The sequence below is a fragment of the Silene latifolia genome, chromosome 4 (assembly GCF_048544455.1).
Source record: "Silene latifolia isolate original U9 population chromosome 4, ASM4854445v1, whole genome shotgun sequence".
NCBI classification, from domain to species: domain Eukaryota; kingdom Viridiplantae; phylum Streptophyta; class Magnoliopsida; order Caryophyllales; family Caryophyllaceae; genus Silene; species Silene latifolia.
Window position 1 is genome coordinate 78,498,644 of NC_133529.1, and position 14,736 is coordinate 78,513,379.

A 14,736-nucleotide genomic window follows, 5' to 3' on the forward strand; every position below is an offset into this window, starting at 1 on the left:
CTTCTGAATAAGTTATTGAAATGCCATTATTTATATACCACATTATATATGTCTGTTTTCTACTAGTTCTACTACTTTTAATACCACTTTTATTTCAAATAGTAAAATGATGTAATAATAAATTTATCAGGAGCACTCTCGGGATGAAACTACTTTAGAAACAAAGGATACATGTCTACGTAGAGAATTTGAATCTGAGGATGTAGTCTCTAAAATCCTACCTACGAAATTTATCAGGAAAAATGACAATCTCGAGATTATGGCTATTGAGGAGGCCCTCAATAAACTATTGAACTCACTTATGGCTCATGAATTAACTCATGATGCGTTCTAGTGAATGTTCTAAATTAAGAAGGCTCGCTGCAACTGGTCGGACTATATTTTTCGGTTACTTGTCGTTAGGAGCACCTAGACCAAAACAATATTTATAACTTCACAAACTACTCTACTGTTAGTAAAGAGGTAAGTAAAGGTCGGATCCCAAGGGACGGGTATTGATGTAGGATTTTCGATTGCAAGTAGTGGTGTCTAAGGGTGTCACAATTTGGGTTGAGATAAGAAGATCACTAAACTAAAAAACAATGTAGATGAACAAGCAAGATGATTAAGATGAGATGTAAACAATTGATTAAAAGCACTAGGGCGTCATGGGTTCATAGGGGATTCATGGGATTTGATCATACAAACATGTTTTCAACTAGATGCAAGCAATTATTGTTGTGATGGGATCGAGTTAGTGTATATCTTACAATCCCTAGGAAGGTTTGGGTCCCGGAGCCGAATCGATTAGATTGTACAACACCTACAAGTCGACTTAATCCTCCCTATCCAACAATATGCATGGTATAATGAGACTCGAGTTGGTTTATGTCTTACAAGTCTCATTGAAAAGATAGGTGATGGGTAAAAAATGCAAGGATTCATAGGCTCGCATTTCACCAAACATAACATGTGCATAAGTTGAAATCACAACAAACAAGCAAATTAATTATGAAAGCATATAAGATTAAGCATGAATAAATGCTCATGTTGGTTTCTCCTAATTCCCTATTAACCCTAGTTAAGGAAACTACTCACTCATTATCAAGTTTAGCATGCTAACAAGGTTGTCAATCATATTAACAAAGCAAAACATGATGAATAAATGAAGATGATTAACAATAATTAAAAGGGATTAAGAGAATTATACCTAATGATGATTCCAAAGTAATAAGCAAAGAATAATATAAGTACTTGATGAATGATTGGAAGGTTGTCAATCCTCCAAATAAACCCCAAATAATCTTCAATTACCCAAAATAAATGATGAACAATAGAGAAATTAAGGAAATGAGATTTGTATTAATACCTAATTAAAAGTTGATTACAAGATTAAAGAGAGATTAGAAGAACATAAATTATATTAAGGATTGATGTCAATCTAATTAGTACAATGGGGTATTTATAGTGGGGATTAGGTACATAAATTAGGGTTACTAAGAGCTTAAATGACGATTAAGACCCTTAAGAAAAGTTGAGGAAATGCTCCTCTCGAAGAAAGATGCGAGTCTCCTTTTTGCTAGTCTTTCAGAAATATGCGCATCTCGAGTAGAACAAGGAGAAGGCGTGCTGTACTGGATGACAATCCGAGCGGCCAAGGGGTCGGGACTAGCGGATTGTGGGGGTTGGACGAGCGGACTGGCTGGAGGGACGCTCGGATTGTGGAGGTTTTGGACGAGCGTCCCGATGCTGCGACGGCCGGATTCTAGTTCAGCAAGCTTTTTCTTCTTTTCTTCTTTTCTTCTTCCAACAATCCTCAAGGATCTTGTCGGAGATGCAAGGATCGTCTTCATCATTGCCCATTATTTACAAAGGCCTTCTAGTCTTGTCTTCACTTTGATGCTTGGTCATTAGATTCGATCAATTTAGCTCCATTTTGCCATTAAAATGCAAGGTTTGCACTCCTCTCCTACCAAGGAAACAAATCCTCAAAGAATATGCAAAACAAAGGACTAAAGATAGTAAATGACCCAATTATGCACTAAAAAGCATAGGAACGAGGCTAATTCGGGGACTAAATATGCTTAAATATTGGTCACATCAAATATCCCCAAACCGAACCTTTGCTCGTCCCGTGTAAAGAGGTGACAAAAACTAGGACCCTTATTTAAACTATCCTACGAATATAACCGATATGAGACAATTAGCGGGTCTCACTCCGCCCCTTTAACTCACAACAAGACAACCATGAGGTAGGATGCCTTCTTGCAAGGCAAGGTGGGTCTTGCCAAAATGGCGACACATCCAAGCATTAAAGCACACAAAATCAAGTAATGGATGCATCTACAAAAGAATAGCCACTTTCCTCATCTAAGTGGCGGAAATTATCCAAAGGGGAAGCAATTCAAGGGTACACACTCCATTATAGATATGGTTTCTTCAAACTACTAAGCCTAGAAGGATACCAATAAATCACCTCCAAGTTGTGTCAAGCTAGGGTACCTTTGTCCTCAATCGTTAAATGCTTTCGTCAAGAGTAGACTCCCTATGGTGTTAGAAACACTGGAGGATCGCGGAATTCCCCTTCTTGCCTAGACAAGAAGATGGGTCGTCCCTTCTTTACCATGCACAAAAGTAGATACGATGGAAAAGGGATTAATAGTATTTGAGTTTCATATGGGAGTTTGCTTTTTGTTGTTGTTTTTCCCCCAATTTCTTGTGGCATTTGACATTTGAGAACATTTTCTTTTTGCCATTTATTTTGATGTTTGGCATTTTCAACACTTGACAATTTTCAATTTTTCTTTGCATTTCTTTTTGAACATTTTCAAAGTCACCCCATTTGTAGGGAAGGTGCTTATATTTGAAGCATTAGGAGTCTATTTTTTTGTTACTCCTCTTTTCTTTTGATGCAATTGCAAACTTTTTCATTTCTTTTCATTTCAATTCTTGAACTCAAATTTTTGAACAATTTTTGTGCCCATTCCCTTTGATGACAAAATGTGGTAGAACATGGGTGATGGTTGCATGGTTTCAAGGATCACCTTGGAATAAACGGTAGCCAAGGAATTATCACACCACAAGGTACTCTTGACTAGGCCTTAATCCATGGGTCGAAGGATACTAGCATGACACATCCTAGGGTGTTTTATAAGCATTCTAACAAGCAAAGTCTTAAGAAGAAAAAGTATCTACAAGGGCCTTATATACACTTGTCAAGCTTCCCAAATAGATGTTTTCACAAAATTTTCCTAAATGCAACTATATGCCATGATGCAACTAACATTTATACATCATAATGCATATGCTTCTACCGACTAGTATGCCAAATAATCTAAATGCAATCATAAATTCACATTGTTTATACCGCATCTGTTGGAATAAGTGTCCTCCGACAATAATGCGATCACAACTGTCGATCATGATGATCACATGTTTAAATCTCATTTTAAGAATACATGTGGGATATAATATTTTTACAGTCAACTGGTCCACACATATCGGTAATGATTGGCTGACTAGAGTTTGACATTACTGTCGTGCGACGGTGGTGATCAGTTGATCCCCTTAGGTCATACCTAAAGGGTAACACTCTTAATTGAATATTTAATTGATCGTATGACGATACGAGTTAATTAAATTACTTAAAATTGACGGACGATTTTGGAAGTAATATTTACGTGTCTCATTGTAATTTGATTAAATAAGATACGGTCTAAGTAATAGAATTGTTTTATTACTTAGATGAAATTATTGTTTACAGAAACAATTGAAACGGAATGAACAAATTATTATAAATACAGAATGTTGTAGTTTATAATTCGGGAACACTTTTTGGTACAAGTAATTATGAATTACTAGGTAAATTTTATAAGTGACATATTTTATAAATATGTTGATTTTTAATTGTTAAAAATACATTTTATACACATAATGTCTTGGAACATGTTACATGTGACATATTGACAAAATAATGTGTAAAATGGACTTTCCATTTTACACAACATGTACCGAAAATAATTAGGGTGGATTAGAGTATTAAGTGTGCTTTATATTTTATTTAAAAGTGTAATCATCACACTAATATCTACTCTTACATAACTACATTTTATGGGTAGAAGTAAGTGTCATGCATTGGCCCCCTTTGCACCCTCTACCCGGTTTTCTAAGGCCACATTTAGAGAGTTTTTCTCTCTAATAATTCATTCACAACTTCATACAATATTTCTAGAGTAAGAAATATAATTTCCTCTCAACATCTTATGAGAAATTAGAGAGATAATAACTTCCAAAATTTCTTTCTCTATGCCGAAATAATAGAGACCAATATAAATATTTTGGGTCAATTTTTAGTAAGATACATATTGTTCTAGTTAAATAATATTTATCTTTTAAGAGGTTATCTTGGGTATATGCTTTTGGGAGAGGTTCTAATTTGAACCTTGTTCATCCAATATTTGGAAGCTCAAGAACTAACAAGAAGGAGATCTTGTTGGTGCCCTTTTAATCCGAAAATCATATGGTGAGAAAATGATTTCTTCACTTATCTATTTTAGTTTGCATGCATAAGATTTGTAATTAATTTTATGACTAAATTAATTTGAAACATATAAGAATATGTTAAGTAATGAGATATAGATTTCTAACAGGCGGTATCAAGAGCCTTAGGTTGTTTGCATGCAAATCGGTCATTGTTTTTCCGAGTTATACGATTAACATATAAAACTTATAAATTTGTGTTTATTATGATATATCACGAAATTTATTATGCATGTTAAAGTTTTTGATCCTAAAATGTATTTAGGATATTTTGGTTAATTTATGGATTTTTATTGTTCATTTTATTTAATAATGGCATTAAAATGTGATTTTATGATAAAAATGTCATTTTCGGACTAAAATTAGCTAAACTTCGAATTTTCCAGTGCTTTTTGATATATTTTCACATATATTATTTTTAGATGATCTGGAAATTTTCAGAATTTTTGGAGTTTTTATGCTCGAAATATGGATTTTTCATGTTAAAAATCGAATTTAAATGAAAAATAGGTTAATATGAGATAAATTTCGAATATGGTCATAGAAATTTAGTATCTTGTCATATGCAATTTTACAAGATGTGTGTAAAATAATAGGCTATAATGAAGTCTTCATGCATGATTTATGAATTTTTGATGAAAAATAGCATAAATAGTGACTTAATTAGTGAATAATTGCTAATACATATTTCATGACTAAGGAAAAACGTCACATGTTGCATTTTATTATCTTTGTCAGATCTAAAATTGGAAAGTTGATGAATATAATTTTTCTCATGTTTTTATGATTATAATTGTTAAATCCGATAAACCGCAACACTGTTTTTCCCGATAAAATTCGAAATTTTTAACCTACGTTTTTGAATATTATGAGTGTCATGGTATTTTTCCAGAATGTTCATGAGTTCAAATTTCAAATTTTGAATTTATTTGAAATTTTTGTGATTTATTTGGAGTTTATAGCATTTTATTGTAATTTTGGGGTCCATTAATGAACAATTTTAAGAAATATAAGTTAATTATAGTCAAATATGTTAGTGGAGACTAATTTTGAGTCCTAAGTTGGTTAGGGTAATTAACTTATGCATAAATATGATTTTATGTAATTTATTGTGATTTTAAAAGGTTGAATCACGCAAATCCGTAAAAACCGTTAAATATACGATATTGGCTCCATAAAGGCGATTTAGCATAAAATTGGGCATGTTCATACATATTATAATGCTGCATTTTATTTATGATTGTCATAATTTTATTTTATGTAATTTTTGAATTATGTAATTTTACTTAGTATGGCCTTAGTTTTAATTGGTATTACCCGAAATGTAAGGGAATATCGATTCGGTTGTAATTTATTGTGATCTCGTATCACCGTTTTGTAATTTAATAGATTTATTTTATTTTATTTTAATTACAAATGTATAATAGGAAATTATGTAATTTGTTATGTAATTTATTTATTCCGGAATTCCTTGAAGACGGTGTCACTCAAGAAGGCGATACATAAAGACGGTGTTACCTCGAGATGCGTGTCAAAGCCGAAGTTCAAGGGACCAATGGAGTTGGTTTCCGAATATGTAATAGTTAATTAGATTTTCTATTTTAGGAAGGCCATACTAGGATTTAATTTATGTTTTGCATTTTATTTATATGTTGCATGCATCGCTAAATCGCCATAACTAAAACATGCATTGTCATTTTAATCGAGTTTATCGACCGTGTCAATTACAATTATCGTAGTTCACCGCTTTAGTTCACTTAAAACGTGATAGATAATAAATTGACATGACCTCTCGCTAAAATAAACAATTGAGACTTAGCCTTACCAAAAAGTAGAAACCATGAAAACCTATTTCGCTAGGGAGTGCACTCGGCCACCCCGGGGTACAAACCTTGTTACGTAGGGGAAGTGGGTGATAAATGTCTAATCCACCGAATTCATGTTGATGAGGGTTTCATCGGCTACCCCGTGCCCAAGTTAATGTGAATTTGGATCATGGACACATTTATTCGAAATTTGGGTTGAACTCAACAAAAGTAATTGATAAGGGTTTCATCGGCTACCCCGTGCCCTTGTTGGATGTGTTTTGGGCTAAAGATAAATGTTAATGTAATTTTATCGACCGAGAGTTCTAAAAGTAGAATCGATTAAAGAGTTAATCCACCGAGTTATATTGATAAGGGTTTCATCGGCTACCCCGTGCCCAAGTTAATATGAATTTGGATCTCAGAATCATTTATCATAGTCGGGTAGAGGTCACTATGTAAATGCTTTATTTGTTATTTACAAGTATTATTATAACGATAAATGTTTTGTTTTCACTATTCCGTTATCACATTGTTCTATTTCTTCACCACAATTTTTATACGATATCATTTCGATTTTCGATTCAAATCTCCATTAAAACATCGTAACTAAAGACAAATATATATTGCTTCTAAAACCTCGTATTATCCATTGGAAGGATCTCTTGTAAAGAGTATAGATAAAAGTTATTCATTATCAAACAAGTTTTTTATTCTTGACTAACACATCTACTTACAATGGATTGTTTTTCATATACTTAATTGAATTAAGTACCTTGAAGCGATAAATTGTTTTGGTAATTAGATTTCTCAGAATTCGTAATTGACCAAAATAACGCAACCACTTCAGTGAAAGTTTTAAGACTAAAACAATTGAATTGAAGAGTAGTCTTCATAAGATTCAACTTTGCTTCTCTAAGTAAAGATTCTTTGAAATGAGTGGGAGCATTCTCTTAAACCATTAAGAAAAGGATGAGGTTCAAGAAGTAAAGATTATAATGGAATTGATACAAGGTAATGTTAAAAGTAAAGTTATTGAGAATAACGACACTAAACCTATCAATCCCGACCGATAAAGTTTCCATTGTCTTAAATGTTGGACACTAGAAAGGAAACTACCCCAAATTATTGAAGAATCAGCAAGTTAGTTGTGGGACATCTAATAAAGACCTTCTTCTTTAAATGTTTATTCATATGTTTTGCTAGTACTACTTCGTCAATATTAGAAACCAGTGGTGGTTTTCATCATTGTACTTGATACATAGGATGATTAGAATATGACGACTAGCAACAATGATGTTGAGAGATATAGTCATTGTGTAATCAATCTAGTTTTGGGTTTATAGTTGTACTTAATTATGACTATTAAGTGCATAAACTCTAAATAAGAATATAAACCTGTTAAGATACAAAAGAGGTTTCACTTTTGTGGCCCTATACACCACGATTTGATGTATGGCTAGCCCATTATCAAGGTGAATATATTCTAAACCAAACTAGAATGATATATCATGTAGATGATGCAAGACTCAAATTGGTATCCCAAGATTAAACCTTAAATTCTGAAATGATGAACGCAAAGAGTTATTGAGTACTCTTGAAACCATTAGATCTTATGGTATATGCGTATCTTGTATTCAAGGCAAGATATCTCGTGCCTTTTGGTTGAAAAGGAGATCAAGGTTGTAAATCATTGATCCATAATAGGTTGATCATTTTCTTTTACCAACGATTTAAGTTGACGCTAATGTGTTCACTTAATAAGGTAAATAGAAAAATCCTTGAAGAAGTTCAAAGAGTTTAAAGAATCACGATTTAGTCGTGATGGGATTATCTAAGTGAAGACTTTGATATAAGCCATAGGAAATGTGATATAGTATCACAAGTTAAATCTCTCTTAGCACGCATTATGGAATAATGTGTGGTTGGATAAGAATTCAAACGCTATTCGATATGGTTTGGACTTCGATCAAGTTACTTTGAGTTGCTTGATCCTTTTGGGGATTTTATCATTTTGTCTAAATTATTTTTCCACTAAATCTAAAACGAATCATATGAGATATGAAATGGTAGGGTACCATGGTTGTAAGTTTTCAAAAGAAACAAATGCTCATTTTTCCTTATTATAATCACGAGTACACCGGGTTTGTGGCTCGTGAAGCTGTCTTTCTAAAATACAAGTTTATTTCTAGAAGACAGAGTGGGAGAAATTATTCAAGAGTCACAAAGAATGTTATGTCGAATGTTATGTCGCAAGAAACTGGTCTTTCTTGGCTACATGAGACGTTTTGTGTAAGACGTTGTTTCTTTAAAACCTAGGAGGTTAAATTCGTCACTTGTTGAAGATGATGAATTCATTTTACTTTTAAGAAAGTAAAGAGCTTACAACTTACAAAGATATTGTTTGATTCAAATTACTTCTGGAAAGTAATGAATATATGACTTACATGAGAGTGTTTAAGTCACAACTCAATACAAGGCTTAGAGCCATGAAAATCCGAAATAAATTCCGAATGGAATTGTTGGATATCTAAGAGAGATATCAAAGCTTGATTAGTTGCAAAGTGTTTTGCACTATTCGGATCTTCTTAGGGATTGTGTTTCATTATGATGGTATGCATATAGCGAGTAAATCTAAAACCCACTTCTTCAATTAGAAGGAATGTATTCAATACATATCTTGAGTTTTGTAGATTCTTGCAATCCTAAGATAATGTGAAACTTAAGAGAGGGTCTTAAGTAGGACATCAATGAGTTGGAATCAACATTTTGATCATGTGATAAAACTTTTCTCAATAGGTTGAGAAGTTGTGTTTATACATGAAGTTTAGTGGGAGTTACGGAAATTTTAATTAGTCTAATATGTGGATGACATATTGATCATTGAGAATGATTTAAGACTTTTGGAGTAATATAATACATCTTTAATATTCAGATTTATGAAGATAAATCCACATGATATTAACGTCAAATAAGAAGTCTTATGTTGATAAGATTCATGACTAGTTCAGTCAAATTGAACATATTTGATTGATTCCATTTGCTTCCACTGCCGGATCAATTAAATAAGTAATGATGTATAACACTTCATATACTTTGAGTATGATGAATTGTTTCAAATCGAATTTAAGTAATAGTCACCAAGTAAGCCATAAAGATTACCCTTAAGTGCTTGCAGAAGCATTAAGGATGTAATGCAAAGTGTTTTTGATGCAAAATTTTGTGTAACGGTGTTACACAAGTGACAAATTGACAATTGAGATTGCGCATGGTTTCTGACAAAACCATAATCAAAACACTTTAGGATGGTTAAGATACCATCATGGCTATGTTATTTAAGAAATAGATTTTCTAGAATCATTCTAGGCAATAAAGAACAATGAGAAATATTTACAACGGAGATTGAGTACACTTGCAATCATGGGATCTGCAAGAAGGAAGAGTCCCGCACACTGTGAAAACAGTGGGAGCTATTCTAAGGCTAGAAGGCCTATGTCTTGATTGGATCTCGACACGTACTCAGAAAGTTTTGTAATGCAAATGTATACATTACAAAGGAAAACGAGTATGTAGTAAGGTTGAGTAAGGTACAAGAAGTTGATAAAACCTACTAACCAAAGCCTTCTCATAGGCTTAACATGATGAGTCATGTCATTTCAATTAAATTGAGATGAACGACTACATTCAAGATCAAACTGGATTATAGAATATGAAGTAGTAATCAGGCATTAACTATTCATATGTGATAATCGCATTTGTCGTTCGAGTTTTACTTTAAAACTCTTTTATTATACTTTGTTACATCCAAACGGGTTGTAGAGACAATTGAACCCCGTTAAAGTGAACCCGGATTAACATAGTATTCGCCCATAGTCACTTGTATGAGGTGACGTCTCGAAGTGACTAGAGTGTGATGCGATTGATGGCAAGTTCAGTGCCATACAGTCATGTGAGATGACTAGTCGATCACATAGGCAGACTGTTAGGAACACTTTGTCGGGCCTTATGACCGCTTATAGAGCTCTGGCAAATTTATATAGCCTGGTCGTGGCGAGAGCTAATATAGTATTTTAATGAGTCGGTTCTTTTGACTAAAGACTGTTCGCCTAAGATGGCACAGTTTCAGATTAACTTTGATTTGTGTTACTACGACCTTCGTAAATGGGGTCAAATGAGCATATTTTGGGTTATGATGGATGTGGCTAGTCGAAGGGAATAAGTGCGATAGGAATTGTCCACCCCTAGTCAGGGTTATAACAATATCTCAGGGCCACTCGAGGAGTAATGAACTGGAAATGCGTGGCCACGTTCGGAAGGTATCTATGGTAGATAATTCCGGTCAATCAGTTATTCTCCAGATCGAGGAAACCACTCTCGATATGATCACTTGCAAGTACGACCTGAAAGACACCTTGCATTGAGTGGGAGATAGTAATAGGACAAGAGAATTGGTGACGCACACTTGTCGAGGACAAGTGGGAGATTTTTGGAATAAGTGTCCTCCGACAATAATGTGATCACAACTGTTGATCATGATGATCACATGTTTAAATCTCATTTTAAGAATACATGTGGGATGTAATATTTTTACAGTCAACTGGTCCACACATATCGGTAATGATTGGCTGACTAGAGTTTGACATTACTGTCGTGCGACGGTGGTGATCAGTTGATCCCCTTAGGTCATACCTAAAGGGTAACACTCTTAATTGAATATTTAATTGATCGTATGACGATACGAGTTAATTAAATTACTTAAAATTGACGGACGATTTTGGAAGTAATATTTACGTGTCTCATTGTAAGTTGATTAAATAAGATACGGTCTAAGTAATAGAATTGTTTTATTACTTAGATGAAATTATTGTTTACAGAAACAATTGAAACGGAATGAACAAATTATTATAAATACAGAATGTTGTAGTTTATAATTCGGGAACACTTTTTGGTACAAGTAATTATGAATTACTAGGTAAATTTTATAAGTGACATATTTTATAAATATGTTGATTTTTAATTGTTAAAAATACATTTTATACACATAATGTCTTGGAATATGTTACATGTGACATATTGACAAAATAATGTGTAAAATGGACTTTCCATTTTACACAACATGTACCGAAAATAATTAGGGTGGATTAGAGTATTAAGTGTGCTTTATATTTTATTTAAAAGTGTAATCATCACACTAATATCTACTCTTACATACCTACATTTTATGGGTAGAAGTAAGTGTCATGCATTGGCCTCCTTTTCCACCCTCTACCCGGTTTTCTAAGGCCACATTTAGAGAGTTTTTCTCTCTAATAATTCATTCACAACTTCATACAATATTTCTAGAGTAAGAAATATAATTTCCTCTCAACATCTTATGAGAAATTAGAGAGATAATAACTTCCAAAATTTCTTTCTCTATGCCGAAATAATAGAGACCAATATAAATATTTTGGGTCAATTTTTAGTAAGATACATATTTTCTAGTTAAATAATATTTATCTTTTAAGGGGTTATCTTGGGTATATGCTTTTGGGAGAGGTTCTAATTTGAACCTTGTTCATCCAATATTTGGAAGCTCAAGAACTAACAAGAAGGAGATCTTGTTGGTGCCCTTTTAATCCGAAAATCATATGGTGAGAAAATGATTTCTTCACTTATCTATTTTAGTTTGCATGCATAAGATTTGTAATTAATTTTATGACTAAATTAATTTGAAACATATAAGAATATGTTAAGTAATGAGATATAGATTTCTAACAACATCAATCAAAATAAAGCCACATAGTCATTAACATAAAGAGGAAAAAGGAGATTGGAAAGATCATACCATGCGATCTTCAATATCCTCATGTCTTGGATGTGGCGTAGTCAATCAATGTGAAAAAGGATGAACAAACACAATATATACAATATATATACAAGATTACACTACAAAGGAAATGAACTTGTTTTTGGATTTTTCAATTTTTCAATTTTTTTTTGTATTTTGTTTTAGTGAAATTAAAGGACATATTTTTGTATTTTTTAAAATTTTTAATTTATATCATTTTTGTTTTAAAAAGGTCAAGTTAGAATTTCCCATCCCCACACTAGTATGGGCATTGTCCTGAATGGCCAATACGATAAGAAATTATGCAATTTATATGAATATGCATTATTTCTAAGCTAAATGAAAATGATATATAAACAAGAGTAAATGCAAACTAAGCTATGCTATATGATGCATGGTTTTTGTTATGGTGGAGAGCATAATTTAGATTAGCTCCCAATGCTAATGCATAAACTTCCCCAAACCAAAATAGACACTATTTATAATGTCAAAAATTTTGGGGGAGGTCATGCATATAAAATGCAATGCATGAAACTACAAATTGTCATTTTGGATTTTGAAACTTGGGAACAATAAAAATGAATACCTTAATGAAGCCAAGGTGTTAGTCCTTTAATGTTGCTAGGACTCCACAAAATGATCAAGATAAAATAAAAACAAGAGAAGTAGACAAACCATAAAGGAGGTGTAAGAATGTAGGAGCCTCCAAAAGTTTGCTAGTCCTCACCCATCGTGTCACCATCATCTTCTTCACTTGAGGCATCATCAACCTCCATGGATGTGGAGTCATGTCCACTCTCACTTTCACTTTCTTGTTCTTCCTCACTTTCCTCTTCGTCTTGAACTTCTTCATCTTCACCTTCTTGGTCACCACTCTCATCAACAACCATCTCCTCTCCACCCGGTCTACCACCACTAGAAGTGCTAGGAAAGAATACCTCCCTATCCGCCCAACTAGGTAAAGGACAAGATGGATCGAGAAGTCCTTGCCTAGCAAGATGTAGGAGGGGCGGATATTGGGCCTTGTAAGCATCAACTCTATCATCATAAGCTTGTTTATGCATTTCCTTCATTAGTAGAGTCAAGTAATCATTTCCCGCCTTGGCATTTTCGGGGTTGAACTCGTGGTATTCAAATGGATAAGGTGGGGTGATAAAGGAGGAGGAGGGCTCGGCAACCTCTTCCCCTTGGTGTTGAATGATGTACTCGGTCTCTTCGGAGAGTGGGAGAAGGTAGTTCGGTCTATGAACATTCAATCGGCAAATTTTGTTAGGCAAAGTGAAGGATCTAGCTTCATTTGTCAACCACCCAAATTTGTTATCAAGAGTGTCGTTCTTGACCCATTTGAACTTTAGAATCATGGTGGGCAAATCAATAAGATGGCCTCCTTTTACCGGTGCATAAGTGTTGTTCTTGTTGAAATCCCGGTTAAAATGCTTAACCAAATAGGTAACTAATCCTCCATTGGCAATAAAGGCCGTGCCTTCTTTGCCATAATCAACATTAAGCCATCGATCAACCAAAAGTCATAAAGCATTGTATGGCTTGGTAAATTCTCTCCCAATGTTCAAAGCCGACTCAAGAAGGATAAAATCAAGTTTGGTAAGATGGTTTGTGCCAGTTCTGGCTATTAAAGTATTCCCAATGACCTTATGCCATACTCTAATGCCCGGATGGTGGACTAAGAGAGCACGACAATCATGAAAACGTGTGAATTTCCGTCCGGAAATTGCCATCCAAAGAGGAGCGGGGTCATACTTGGTAGGTGATGCCTGTCGTTGTATGCACCAAAAATAATATTTATAAAACCAAACTACTACTAGCAAGCGGTAGTAAGGGTCGATCCGCAGGGAGGTAGGGAGATAATAGTTGTTGTTAATTCTAGTCTAAGGGTAACAGTTGTGGGGGTTTGGATTGATTAATAACTAAACTAAATGCAAATAAAAATAAATAAGACAATAAAAATACGCAATAAACATAAAAGATGTGAACAAATATTGAAAATGAGCTAGGATGATCGGGTCACTACAGCTACGATGGCACATAAGTCTAGGTAAGTCTCGAAATACAGTCGTGGGTGATGGGTATGACAAGTCCTCTCGGTCCAAGTTAACTAATAGCCCCTCTCGGTCTATGCTATTAGTCCCTAGGTGTCACTAATGCTAACTTTCGTTCTTGACTAGTGATCCTAATGCCTAAATTACATTATCTTACGATCTCAGCAATTTAGCCGTCTTAATTCGTTAATCTAAGTCCTTCCCTATCTTTCGATCTACAGGTTGGTCAAAACTAAGCATCTAACAAGTCTCCGCTAGGTCTCATTGATAGATATTGCACTTAACGATTCAAACGAAGCAAATCAGACACGAAGGTGGTCGATCGACCAGCTACCCCAGTCGATCGACCAACCGACTCGATCGGCCCGACCAGATAAGCCGTTCGGTCGACCAAGCCCTAATCCGAGGGTAACCTATTCTAATGCCATCTACGCTAATAGCTCGCCTACATCCTAGCAATGGTGATTTAGCTAGACATAATAACGATAATAACAACAATGAAATTCGTAAAAACTATAAAGAAAGA